The sequence below is a fragment of the Cupressus sempervirens genome, chromosome 9, assembly GCF_028749045.1.
Source record: "Cupressus sempervirens isolate cs-2001-9-10 chromosome 9, ASM2874904v1, whole genome shotgun sequence".
NCBI classification, from domain to species: domain Eukaryota; kingdom Viridiplantae; phylum Streptophyta; class Pinopsida; order Cupressales; family Cupressaceae; genus Cupressus; species Cupressus sempervirens.
The window spans coordinates 78,031,024-78,046,099 of NC_143126.1; positions in this window are offsets into that span (position 1 = coordinate 78,031,024).

Here is a 15,076-nt window from a genome sequence, read left to right on the forward strand (position 1 = left end):
AATAACAACAAATACGATATCTCTAATATCCTGACTTTGATCCAGCCAGAGCACAACTCTATGATTGAGGCTATTCCCTCCCCTCTAGAAATTAAGCAAGCAGTGTTCTCCCTCCCAGCAGAAAAATCCTCAGGTCTGGGTGGCTTCCCTACTTTCTTCTTCCAATTGTTCTGGGAAGTGGTTCAACAGGATGCAATCAAAGTGGTCCAAGAGTTTTTTCAGAGCTAAAAGTCTGCTCAAGGAGGCTAATGGCACATTCTTAGTCCTTATACCTAAAGTTTTGAGGGTGGATTCTATGGATATTTTCAAACCTATCAGCCTCTGCAACTCTTTCTACAAGATTATTTCTAAAGTCCTAGCTAACCAGATTATCAAGACCTCTCTATTATTATTGCTCCTCAATAGTCTAGTTTTGTTTCAAGGAGGCAAATCTTGGATTCTATCGTGATTGTTCATGAAGTCATCCACTCTTTGGAAGAAGGCAAGAGAGAAGGCTTTCTCCTCAAGCTCGACTTGTCTAAGGCTTGTAATTGGGTTGACTAGTCTTTTCTTATCAAGGTTCTTAGAGCCTTTGGGTTTGATTCTAAGGTCTACAAACTTATCAACCAGTTAATTACTACTTCCTATTTGGTTGTTTTGATCAATAGTTCTCCTTCAGTGTTCTTCAAACCCTCAAAGGGGTTAAGCTAAGGGGACCCCCTATTGCCCATTCTTTTTATCATTTTGGTTGAGTGTTTGGGAAGGATGATTTCAATTAACAAAATTTTAGGGGCTTTGAAAGGAATCAAACCTTCTTCTAGTCCACTGGTCTTCTCTCATCAACAATTTGTGGATGACACCATTATGGGGGGTGAAGCTTCGGGAAGGGAAGCCAAGGTGGTCAAAAAGATTTTGAGCTCTTACACTAGGGGATTGGGGTAGCTTATCAATTGGAACAAGAGCTTTGTCTTCTTCATTAATACGCTGGCTATGAGACAACAAAAGATGGTCGATATTCTAGGATGTGGCATAGGAAGCCTTCCCTCTACTTATTTGGGTCTCCCTATGGGACTCAAGCTCCCTGATTCTTTCTGGATCAGTCTTATTGATACGTTTAACAAGAAATTGGTTGGCTAGAAGGGTATCACCCTAAGACAAGCATGTAAAATTTAGTTGGTCAAATCCACCCTTCAAAATCTTCCAAACTATGTGTTGAGCCTTTTTGGGGTTCCCAGCAAGTTTGTTGACATAATGGAGAAGGTTTAGAGGAATTTTCTATGGTCTGGTTCGAAAGACCACAAGTGATTTCCTCTCATTTCTTGGGACAATGTGTGCCTCCCCAAACACTATGGGGGTCTGGGTATCATAAACTTGAGACCTTTCAATAAAGCTCTTCAAGCAAAACATATTTGGAAAATATTTTCTAGCAAGGGGGGAGAGATATCATGGGAGGGAAAATATCTTCAAAGACCTTCCATTCAATACCTATTCAACGAAGATACCATTCTCAATAGCTCAAATATTTGGAATGGCATGCTCAAAGCCAGAGATACTGCCAAAAGTAATGCAAAGTGTAGAGTGGGATATGGTAATGCCATTCTTTTCTAGTAGGACAATTAGTTGTTCTAGGGGCCTCTCCTAAAATTTCCTATTTTTGACAAATGGGCCAATACTTGCATTCAGAGGTTTTGTAATAAACTTAGTTATTACAGATTAGGACAAGAATGGAGAAACATTTCTTATGTCTCTAAGGATCTCAAAACTATGATGACTATCCTCCACTCAGTGATTTTGAACAATGATCAAGACCAATTAATGTGGAAGAAAACTTCTAGTGGCATTTACTCGGTGGCTTCTAGGTACCAAGCTCTAATGAAGCAAGATTCCAAACCTTTACGAGTGAATGCCTAGTACCCTGGCCTTATTTCTAAAATCAACATCTTCTTTAGGCTTTTCCTCTAGAATAGGGTTCTAACTATTGATAAACTTAGCAAAAGGGGACTTTATATTTCTAACAAATATGTTCTATGCAAAAACCAAGTTGAGTTAGTGGACCACTCATTTATTCATTGCAATTTTTTGAGAAAGATGTGGTCTAGTTTTAGTCAAGGTTTTGGTTTGGACTGGTGTGTCCCTGCCTTGACTACTAACTTATTTAGGTAATGGGATAATTCTTGGAAGGGTTTTGGTCTTTATTCCATCAGCAAATGGGCTCTTCCCTACTTTGGTTGGGGAATATGGAAAGAACACAAAAATCATATCTTTAGGGATGTCATCCTTCCTGCCAAGATTATGTCGAGTAAAATTCTTAATGCCCTTATGGAGAATTATTTTTTTTGTAAAGGATCTAACTCGTTTGTAGGAGACACTGGAAGAGGTAATGGCAAGCAAAACAGAAGGAAAGAATAGCAATGGTCGTTGCCCCCAGATGGGTGGCACAAAGTGAACTTCAAAGGGGCAGCTAAAGATAACCCAAGAGAAGCTGGAAGTGGTGGGGTGATTAGAAATTGCTTTGGTTATGGCATAGTGGTTGTCACCATCTCTCTAGGGCACCAAACTAACCACTTTGTTGAGGCTTGTGTTGTCCTTCACACTACCAAGCTAGCAAAAGATATTAGAGTTAGATGCCTCTAGCTTGAGGGAGATTCTAACAACATCATAAAGTACCTCAAAGGTGAACATTCTCCTTCCTGGTCTATTGAGAATATGGTAGAAGAAACCAAATAAACCCTACTTACTTTTGAGAGGGTCTACATGTTGCATGAATATAGAGAGAGAGAGAGGCAAATTCGATAGCTAACTAGATGGCTAATGAGGCGGTCAAAAGGGACACATCAACTAGGTGGATTAATGGTGACGGGCTCCTGACAGTAGTTAAAAGCATGATTGAGATAGAAATAATCCAGGGAAGGATAGGTAGTATAAAGAGTAATGATAAAAGGTAATTTTGGTAGATCCATATATCACTTAATGAAAGCTAAGCATGGGTTGAACACAAGGAAACTTAATTTGGTGATTTATTGGCATACTTTCCAGGTGTTTTGTAATCATATTTTCTCTTGTATTCCTGAGGACAAAAGAAAGCTTGGTTTTGGTGAGACTTATCTAAGGTTTGTTCTTCTCTCTCAGAGTTTGCAGAGAATCATCCCTACTCTTAAGAACACTATGGTGGGAGAAAGGCATCATGGAGAGTTAGAGGATGAAGCGAAAAAATGGAAAATGAGGTTGAAGGTTTCAGAGAAGCTAAGGGAAGGTGGAATTTCAAACTACATCGAGAAATTGCATAGTTGGAACCCTAAGGTGATTGTACTTATGGTCACATCTTGGAGAGAAGGGAAAGTTAAGATTGACAAAATTGATTTCTAAGTTAATGAAAGTGTTATTGCGGAGGTTACTAACTCCCCTTCCAAGGGCATCAAATTCTTTAAGGATAAGAATCTTTCCCTCAATGTTGTTAAAGACTTTACCAAGAATGCTTAGGAGATGAAGGATTTAGTGAAGACGAGAGCGTACTATGAACTAGCTTCAATTAAAAAACTCTAGAGGTTCATTCTTAGGGTGATCAACTCTTACATTACGTTGGACACAAGGTATTATAGAGTCCATACCCATCACTTTGTCATCCTTAACCACTTCAGGTATGACACTAAGAACTCCATCCCTTACTACCTCTTCTTCTCTGTTAATAAGAATATCATGGGATACAAAAAGAATTATTATGCCAACCCAGCTTTTCATGAGGGCTTGTTGTTACTGATATATGAGCACTTTAAGGCTCATACTTGAGGTAGATCCATAGCCCACAAAGTGAAGTCCTCTTATCTCTCGTTTGACACTAAGGATAGTGTTGGGCTTCATTTGGATGACGAAGAGGAGATTGCCAAGATTATAAAGGATTTGGGAAAATACCAGAAGAAAAGTGAACCGAAAAAGGAATATGATCAAGGTTGGGAAAGGATCAGTAGGTAAAATTAATAAGTCAGAGGTTAATTTAGTTGAGGACTAGAATGAGGAAGATGAGGGAAAGGACATGAAGGAGGAGAATAATGTGAGAAAGGAGGGTACTAGCAAGGTCCATGTTTGTAAAAAGGTGGAAAGCCCAACCAAGAGGAGAAGGGGCAATGAAATGGATGCAGATCAGGATTCTGGTAAGGGATAGAAGGCTTTCCACCCCCCCCCGGAGGAAAGAAATGAGAATTATGGTATGGAAAAAACCACCTGTACTTTTAGCTCTAAGGGGAGGAAAACGGTCTGGAGAAACTTTGAAACTCAGACAACAAAAATTGGGCATTGTGAAAGAAACTATCTAGCCCAAGGTCTTAGAAGGCAATGATGGTAGAATTCATCCGAAGGAACTTATTGATCCAACCATGGTGATTCTCAGTGATAATGCTAGGGAGGTGGAGATGAATTTCCTCAATAATACCTGGAATAGTATGGTGGATAACTTTTAGTCTATCAAGTAGATTTTTCATGAAACTAAGGAGATAAAGAATAGCTTGCTGGGTCTGGAAAGGAAGGAAGGGGAAGATGGGATTTGACAAAATCAAAAATCTAGATGATAGGGTAACTGAGGTGGAAAAAAGAATTGAAAGAATGGAGAGCTCTCTCCACAACACTGCTAACCAAAGCCTCAATATTATCAAAGCCTTAAATGATAATATCAAATAGTTGCATTATATGTTGGAGGTTAGTATAGGGGTCAAAGAAGACATGCAAAACGAGGACAATAGGGTAACAAAAGATTATGTCAACCCCCTTGTTGAAAGCCCGAGCAATAGAATGAGATCGAACAAGAAGAAAAGGGACAGGGATGACTCTCTTGATGACATACAGTGATGAGTAAAGCAGTCAAGGCAATAGAAATGTTGGAGATCAAGATTGCTGAGTTGGTCACAAATATAGTGCCCTGACTGATTTCCCTAGATTTTCTATTTTTCCTATGGTTTTATTTTCTAGGCTTGCCTACTCTTTTAGAGGCTATGTTTTGTTTCGTCAAGTTTTGATGGCCTTCTATGGCTTGTTGTTTCTTTTTTATTTGCTACATGCTCAAGACTTAATGTTGATTTCTTTTGTTTACTATTGGGTTTCGAGCACCTGTTAAAACCTATTTAAGTTAATCAAAAATAACAAATACAATATGTTATGAGCCTTTGGGGTACTTCCAATGTTATCAAAGGGTAATGAAGTTTGAGCAAAGGTATTCATGTTTAAGAGTGGAAAAAAAAAAGTGGTCAAGTGGTCTTAAAGAATATTAATATCTATAATTTGTTAAAAAAGTGGACCTCACTATCTCAATGACACTATTAATGTTGCAAGATAGTCATGACAAATGTCAAGATGACAATGACAAAGTAGACATTAGATACAGAAAGGTAGTTGAGGACCTTCAGATATAGATGTTTATGACCTTACTAGCGACTCTACCTTCTTTTAGGACTTTGCATGGATTTTACATCAATCAAGGAGGTTTTCTAGGCCTAAAACAAGAAATTTCTCTCAATTTTGACTTGTTTTTAAGGGCATTTTCAAGCTTTTATTACCCATTAGTATGAGAGATTTAGAATTTCAAAAGAGCTCAACATTTGTCCACAATACTTGAGCCCTAATTTTAAGGAAGATGAACAAAAGTGTCATATTTAAAGGAGCATTTACTATTATCTCAAAGCGACCTCATCACTATTCCAAGTTGACTCATCTACTTCACTTTAGTCAAGTCAAATTCTACGAGAAAAAAACTGAAGGGGGCCAAAAATTCAAATTTCAAATTGTTAAAGCCTCTCTCAATTATAAGTTAATTTTCTTCTACTTCTTCTCTCTAATTCAAAATTTTCTCTCTATTGTACCAACATGATATGCACTTTGTAACTCATTTATTATGAGATTTTTTATCAATTTGTAATGCATTTTGTCTTGAAATGTAAACAACTCCTATTTCTAAATTAAAAAAAGTCAATTTCCTAATTAAGTACTCTTTGTTCAATATTTTGTATGAGTGATTTGATAAGAATGTTGTGATTTATTTCATTTTAATCTAATTCTTTTAATATTGAGCTCAAAGAGTAGCATCTATAGTGCAATTCAATGAATGTGTTGTCATTTTGATGTATAAAATTGTGAAAGTGCATTATTTTTCTTTTTAAAAATATCAAAAAATGTAAACCTTTCCTTTGAATTATTTTTACAAGCATGTGTAATTGAGTTGTGAGCTAATATAGATTAATTAATAAAGTATTTTGTGACTTCATCAACAAGCCAAGTTTTTAATCCTTTTGTGTATCATATGTTTAGTTGTAGATTTGCATTTACAAGCACTAACTTCCCTTTTCCTAGAAATTAGTAGTTTAGGTGAAGTACACAGGAAGTCGACCTTCTCCAAAGGTTCATCTCTATTACTAGTTATTAATAAACTAAATATGTTCTCATGCTTCATTATAAGTTGTTGTTTTCTTAGCAAGGGTGCATTATTTGTTAGAGTAATAAGGTATTGCCTTATTAATTAAATCATTTTGATTTAATTATTTGCTTATTATCTCTAGTTTACTTAAGCTAAACTTTAGGCATATAATAATTAATTATAATGCAACCTAGGTTTTACTTGTTAGGGTTTTGATCTCCTTTTATAAGGATTGATCTCTTTGTAATTTTATTCATTCACTTTTGATTATAGAAATCTCTCTTTTTACTCATCAAGAATGTCTCATCTATGGATCTGTCAATTTTAGCCTCCATAGTTTTTTGCTTCTCTCTTTCTATGACAGGTGTTTACATGTAGGTGATTCTTAGGAGTTGTGGGGTTGATCTTTCAACAACGTCAACATGGTATCAAAGCTCCAAATCTTCATGCCCCCGTTCTCTTTATGAGAGGTTTGGCTTGGCTTTCATATTTATGCTTTTTCTTTGAGAGGGTTCTATTTTTCAAAGTTATTTTGTATTGAATCTGGGGTGTCACTAATTTTTGGGTCACTTTGAGCCCAAACAGACATCACCGTTGAGCTTAGAGTGCCCAAAAATCCTTATTTTCATATAAAATTTGTCCAATTTGGACACAGTTGGAATTTGAGGCTAAAATATTTGCTCCCAAATTAGGTGTGTTTTCGAGGTGATGATTTTTGCACATTTCCCGAGGTATTGATTTTTAGATTTTTGTACCCAAATCAAGATTTTTTCCCCAAAAATTGATATTTGGCACATTTTTTGAGGTGGCAATTTTCATAAAATTATCACACATCAAGATTTTTTAAAATCAAGATTTTGCACATTTCCCAAGGTGATGAGTTTGTGACTTTTGGCACAAATTTGATATTTTTTGGGCACGCTTTTCAAGATTTTTTGTCACACAAATTGAGAAAATTTTGGTATAAAATTGGCATGCTTCTCAAGGTGATTTCTGGTAGTGTTGGGAATGCTTCTTGAGGCATTTTGGCACAGACCACCATGCAATTTTTTTTGCTTTCTTAGTGCTTTCTTGACCTGCATATTGTTTTTTGGCCATAACTTGCTCATCCGAACTCTATTTTTTTATTCGAAAGAAGTGTTGAAAAGTTGATTCTAAGGTCATTGTGATGGTGTAGTTTATTTCAAATTTTTATGCTTTTTGGTGGCCTATTTTGGCTATCAAAGTTGAAAGTTCATTTTTGCACTCCAAGAGACATATTTTGAAACATTCTATTTTCCAAATATCTTTCCAAGCACATCCCATTCAATTTTTTGTTTTTTGGCATTCTGATGGATATCTTGGTTGTTTCATGTCCGAGAATCAATTTTGTTGTTTCAAATAATTTTTCATGGGTTGTACTATTTATTGTATTAGCCTTATGTCTCTTTTGATCCTTGTTGATATCCTTTTGTAGTATTTTTGTACACGCATTAAGATAAACTCTATTGCATTTCAAAATCTTGGACATCTTTTTGTTTTGTTGTACTTGCATTACATTATAAATTGCCTTGGGGGATTTTATGTTGGTCATATTCGCCATCTTCCTTTGTCAAGTGAGTGTTCCTTCCATGAAATTAGCTTCATGATGTGTTGATGACATGTGCCATTATAGGTGTTTGTACTTCTTTTGCACTCTCGATGTTCCTGGATCTTCTTTCTTTAGGAGATATTGTATTCAAATGCAATGCTCATGTCTTACCTATTAGCATTATAGGGGGGTTATGTTGGTTCTACTGCTTTCTTGGTTCGATGGATTGAGCTATGTATTTAGTATTTGATCCTATGTACTAGGCGATTGTAGTGGCTAGATGCCTATGCATTTTAGTGAGATGGATCATTAACCATATAGACATTCTTTCATTCCTATTTTTTGGAGGCCATGAAGATACCTTCCATCTTTGATTGATCAGCTCTTCAAACTTAGTCTTCTCTACCTAGTCGTGTTCTATATAGTGGAGGTTCTTCAGATCAACAATTTGGTAGTGTTTGCAGCGTCATGCTCCAATGGTGTTCTTCGTGATCATATTGTGTTGCTATCTTCTAGAACATTCTTTCCATCTCTTTTTAGAGTAGAGTTTTTCCCATGTGATTTTCTCTATTTCTCCTCTTTGCAGAGATTTGGTTGTTCTTGGGTACTTCATTAGGCCTTATTATCTGACCCAAATTTTCTTTCAACATTAGTTTCTAGGTTTTTAGCTACTCCCTAAGTTTATCTTAAGGGGGGGTATTAGAGTAATAAGATATTGCCATATTAATTAAATCATTTTGATTTAATTATTCACTTATTATCTCTAGTTTACTTAAGCTAAACTTTAAGCATATAATAATTAATTATTTTATCAATTATTATCATGCAACCTAAGTTTTACTTGTCAGGGTTTTGATCTCATTTTATAAGGATCAATCTCTTTGCAATTTTATTCATTCACTTTTGATTATAGCAATTCTCTTTTTTCTATCAAGAATGTCTCATCTATGGATCTATCAATTTCAACCTCCATAGCTTTTTGCTTCTCTCTTTTTGTGACAAGTGTTTGCATGTAGGTGATTCCTAGGAGTTGTGGGTTTGATCTTTCATCAACTTCAACATTATTTGAAGAATTTGAGCAATACAAATTCACAAAGCCTAAAGAATACCTGCATGCAAGAACCCATCACAGAGAAGAAAAAGCAAAGAAGATGTAAGGGTTTTGCTTTGAAAATAGGCAAATTATATTATCAGACTGAAAAGAATGGGAGATAATTACAAAAGATCAATCCTTATAGAAGGAGATCAAAAACCTAAAAGAGAAACCCTAAGAGGTAAAATGACATATAATAATTACTAATTAATTATTAAATAGAAATGCAAAGTGCATAAAGTGAAATTTTAAGAAGGGAGTAAAGGTAATGTAATAAATAAAATAAAATAAACGCTTTACTCTAACACCCCCCTTAAGCTGAGTAATAATATAGCTACAAATAATGCATAAAAAGGAAAGGAAACTACAATACAATGTTGAAAACAAACTTGGGTCCCAACAATAAGGCCTAATGAGGTACTTAATCACAACCAAATCTCTATGAAATGGAGAAATGGAGAAAACCCACTAGGAAAAACTCTACTCCAAAAAGAGACAGCAAGAAAAGAAGGAAGGAAGGACTCATCACTTAGACCCCCCAAGGACAACTTCCTTCACCCCAAGCATAGAATGCAATTGAAGATACCATGGGGATACAAAAGATTTAGTGAAGATGTTTATAACCTACTCAATAGTGGGAATGTACTCCAAACTCAAAGCACCATCCTAAATCAAATGCTTGCTGAAGTGCATGTAAAGCTCAATGTACTTGGTCTATTGATGCTCAACTAGGTTGCGAGAAATGTGTATAGTACTCTGATTGTCACACCACAAAAAGGTCAGACTATCATAAGGAAATCTAAACTCTATCATCAACTCTCGAAGCCACAAAACCTCCTAGCTGGCCAACATAGTTGCCTTGTACTCTACCTCTGTAGATGATAATGTGTGAGCATGATGTTTCTTGCAAGACCATGTGATAGGACTAGAACCAAGACATAAGATAAATCCAGAAGTAGACTTGTGATCATCAATATCACCAGCCCAATTTGAGTTTGTGTAACCAACAATGTGAGGATCGCCTGATGTATAGTGAATTCCATAACATGTAGTACCTCAAATGTACCTCAAGATACATTTGGAAGCTTCCCAATGACTCTCATGTGAATCATGGGAAAATCAAGAGACAAGACCAACCATAAAGGAAATATTAGGACGTTTGTGTTAGGTACAACAAACTACCCACAAGTCATATGTATAAAGTGTAATCCATTGTAGGAGTAGTGCATGTGGTAGATAAAACAACACCCAACTAAAAAGGTGTGGAAGTAGGCTTGCAATCAAGCATGTTGAATCGTTGAGGCATATCAAGAGCATACTTCTATTGGAGTATGGCTATCCCATCTGAAGACTGAACAACTTGTAGGCCCAAAAAATAGTGTAGAAGTCCAAGGTCTATCATCTCAAGCTGCTCTCTCAAGGCTTGCTAAACACTCTATATCATGGAGACTGAGCTTCCTATAATGATGAGATCATCTACATAAAGCACAAGTATCAATAAGTCAGCCCTATGAGGTTGAATGTAAACTATAGGATTAGAATGACACTGAGTGAATTGAGAAGCAAGCAAGAAGGAATCCATCTTCTCATCCCAATCGTGAGGGACTTGTTTAAGACAATATAAAGACATCTGAAGCCTATATACCAATGAAGAGTCCTGTACAAAACCACAAGGCTTGTCGATATAGATATCCTCATAAAGGTTTCCATGCAAAAAGACACTCTTCATGTCCATCTAGAAAATTGTCCATCCATGTGAAGTTGCAAGAGAGAGTAAAAGGAAAATAGAATTCATCTTGGCAATAGGGGAAAAGGTCTCAAAGTAATCAATACCCTCAACCTATGAAAAACCCTTTGTAACAAGGCGTGCCTTGTACTTGTCAATAGAACCATTGGAAACATATTTGGTATGCTACACCCACCTACATTGAACGAACTTTCTTCCTTTTCCAAGAGGACAAAGATCCTATGTGTGGTTCTTCATCAAAGAAGAGTACTCCTCATCCATAGTCCTATCCCACTCTATGTGTTCTATTTCCTGTGAAAAAATTGTGGATCATCTAAAATGGCATGACTCAAGAGGCCAGTACCTGTAGTTTGAGCACAAGTGCAATGAGCATTTGTAGGATCACTTGCAAGAGGTTTGACTGCATCAATAGTATCATGAGTCCACGTGGGCACTCAATGAAAAATTGGTGGAGGTGATGAAGGGGGATCAATATCAAGATCTTCTTCAAAGGATGCATAATCTTGTCGAGGAGTGGAGGAAGTACTAGATAGTGAGAAAGAAGCTGGTGATGATGGCTCCATCTGAGGATAATGCTCATCAAACTAAACATCTCACCAAACCAAGACATGTCTAGAATAAGTATCAAAGAACTTGTACACCTTCACATCCTCATAATAGCCAACAAAGATGAGTACTTGGATCTTCTTCTCCATGGCTTTTTGTTGAGCATCTGGAATAAATTCCCAAGCCTCATTACCAAAAATGTGGAAAGTAGAAATATCAGGCTTGACATGAGTCCAAGCCTCCTCAAGAGTCAAGTGTCGCAATGCCTTGTGAGGCATCTGATTTTGAATATAATTGGCATGATTGATAGCTTTAGCCCAAAATGAAGAACTCATAGCTCGAGACTATATCATACAATTGGCCATCCCCTGTAATGTCCTGTTCTTTCTCTCTACAACCCTATTTTGCTAAGGGATGTAGATAACTGTGAACTAATGTTGTATATCATGCCTAGTGAAAAAAACTCTGAAAGACTAATTCACATATTCCCCCCATCGTTAGTGCATATATGCATGATAGAAAGACCAAACTACTTCTTCACAAATGTCTTAAAGATTTGCAATTAATTAAAGACATCATACTTGTACTTCAAAAAGTACACCCATGTGCATCCAAAGAAGTCATTTATGAAGGTGAGCACATACCAAACACCTAAAAAAGATGGAGTGGGAAATGACATTAGATCATTGTGTATTAACACCAATGGTGTTTTAGCACGTGTGGATCTACCTATCAGAAATGGATCTCTATGATCCTTGTCAAGTGCACAACCTTGACACACACTGTAAGTACAAGAGATCTAAGTTAGCCCACTCACTAGCTCTCGGGTACTCATCTGCTATAGATATATGTAGTTGATATGCTTAAAATTCTCATGCCAAAGTTTGCTCACTGTGTCTACATGAGCAATGAGAGAAACACTTGTAGAGTTAGAGCTCTCAAATCCATCAAATTGATATAAGTGAGACTAAAGATCAACACTCCCAGGAGTAACAACCAAGTTAGGATCATGGAGGTTTGGAATAACCACCTCATGTGGTGAGAACTCAACTATCTTTCTAGAACCTAAATGATAAATCTAAAAGATAGAAAAGAGGTTCATAGAAATGGCAGGAACCAAGAGAACATCATGTAATAAACCACCTTCTAAAGAGAGTTTCTGAACTTGTGACTAAAAGCTGTGTAGAATCACCAACTACATTATGTTTAGTAACACTCTGAGCAAGAGAGGTAACCAAATCAAGTGAGTGTGTCATATGGTGTGAAGCTTCAGAATCAAGAATCCAAGTAGCTATAGAAGATAGTTCTCATGCAGAAAGAGCATGTTCATTCCCTAAAGGAGGAGGTGGTGGCATCGAAAAAGCAATAATATGTTGTTGCATGACCTCCTCTAAAGCCTCAAGACGTTTCCAACAAATAGAAACTAGATGTCCTTCCTTGCCACAAAAACTACAACGATGACATGTGTACTTCTTAGTCTTGAATGAGGGCTCACCAGACTTAGAAGATTTACCCTTCTGAGAGGGTTTATGAGCATCTGATTTAGGAGCAAGCTTGGAGGAACTCTTACTACCTGTTGAATCTAACTAGTGCTTTAGTTTTGCTTTGGCTTCCCTGTTGATGTCTGAGAAACCAATGCCTTTGTCTTTGAACCGATGATAGTATCCAACTATGTAAGCTTGGAATACTCTCTAGTAAAGCAATCACAAAAGACCTCAAAAGTGGGCATAACAAATTGGGGACCCAAGGCATCCATAGTGGAGTGGAAGGTAGAAGAGAAAATTTGAAAGTTTCCTCGAAGCTTTAAGAGAATTAGGTAGATGCACTCCTTATCTATCTTCTCTTTCTCACATCCTTGTAACAAAGTCCTCTATTGTTTGAACCTCATAAGAAAATTCTTAACAGAGGGGAAAGTATCATTGATGGTGCCAAACAAGTTGTTGAACTTGTCCCACATTTCTTGAGGATTGGAAAACTCATCAAGATGAAACTGTAAGTTGTTTGAAACACTCAAAGAAATTAGACACGTGACTTTATCCGTCTTATTATTATGCTACAAAGTCTAGTATTGACTCTAAAAAATTGGTTGCACTATATCTAGATAAGACCACAAACCCTTGAACGAAGAAGCTGTTGCATATGAGATTTCCATGTATGATAGTTGTGTGGGTTTAGAAGTACTAGGCAAGAAGAAGTTTTGATCATTATTTTAAGAAGGGGTTTTTGAAGTTTTTTGATATGCTAATATTATAATAGAAAGGAATATAAAAACACCCCCACAATGCAAAAATTGAACCCCAATTTGCAAAAAGAATGCGTATACAAGAATAAAGAAAAAAAGCTTTAGATGTGAATAAAAAACACCTAGTATAAAACATTGGCAAAATAATAGAGTCTGGAAATTTCTTGAGAATATCTTTTCGACACTTTTTCCAAATCAAAAAATAGAGCTATAACAAACAAGTTATGCCTCTGAAAGAAGGAATACATCTAAAATTTTCAAGAAAAAAATAGGTACCAAAATGGAAAAAATTCCAAAAAAAACCTACACCATTGTTTCTTTCTCTAAATCATCTTTCCAACGCTTCTTTCGAATCGAAAAAAGACCTCTGTTTGCTCAAGTTATCGCCAAAAAACTAATAGGGCTCCCTTAAAGCAAAAAAAATTACAAAGCCCTTAAAAATTATTTTGGGGGCTAAAACAAATGGCCCTCGAATCCCCATGTGACCATGGGTTAGGCGGGGCAGCACTGAGGGGATAGACAGTGAAGTCACCGACAGAGGGGTTGAATGGGCGAGGACTAAGCAAGGGAGGAGAATCGGTAGTGTTACGAACTAAGGTGGGGCGCAGGGAGGACGTTGGCCGCTCCACTCACATGGTGGTGTGGTATTATTTATGTTGCACACTTTTTTTAATGTATTTTTAAAAAAATTTATTTTTTATTTTTTTGCAAAGAATACGTTGAAATATTTGCCAGAGGTCGTACGACCTCGATATGCAAAAAAAAATTTCCTCTTAGGTCAACGTTGTCCAAAATCGATAAACTTTATATGAAAATAGGGGTTTTGACACCTTCTAAATCCAACTATAAGTTTTGTTTGGCATTAAAGTGTTTCAAAAATCAGAGATCCCCTATTTTCACAGAGAATACCCAAAAAACACTAGATTTGTTCTATCAAACCCTTGTTCTTCTTTTTCTCCAAATACTGAACAAGCTACAACAGATCTGACTCTGATACCATGAATAATTTGAAAAATACAAATCCACAAAGGCCAAAGAGTACATCCATGCAAGAACCCATCATAGAGGAGAAAAAGTAAAGATGGGGCAAGGGTTTTGCTTTTAAAATATGCAAATTGTATTATCAAACTACAAAGAATGAGAGATAATTACAAAAGATCAATCCTAATAGAAGGAGATCGAAAACCTAAAAGGGAAACCCTAGGAGGTAAAATAACATTTAATAATTATTAATTAATTATTAAATGGAAATGGAAAGTGCATAAAGTGAAATCTTAAGAAGGGTGTAAAGGTAATTTAATAAATTAAATTAAATTAACGCTTTACTCTAACATTATTTAGTGATAACATTGATCGTGAAGGAACAAGTATTGGTCCATATCAAATAAACACATGAAGCCTATTAAAATTGATGTCATAAACACAATTGGAGTCATACCTTACCCAAAAAATAATCTTTACACAATCCTTGGTAGAAAATGGTTTCACCTCTACAAATTATT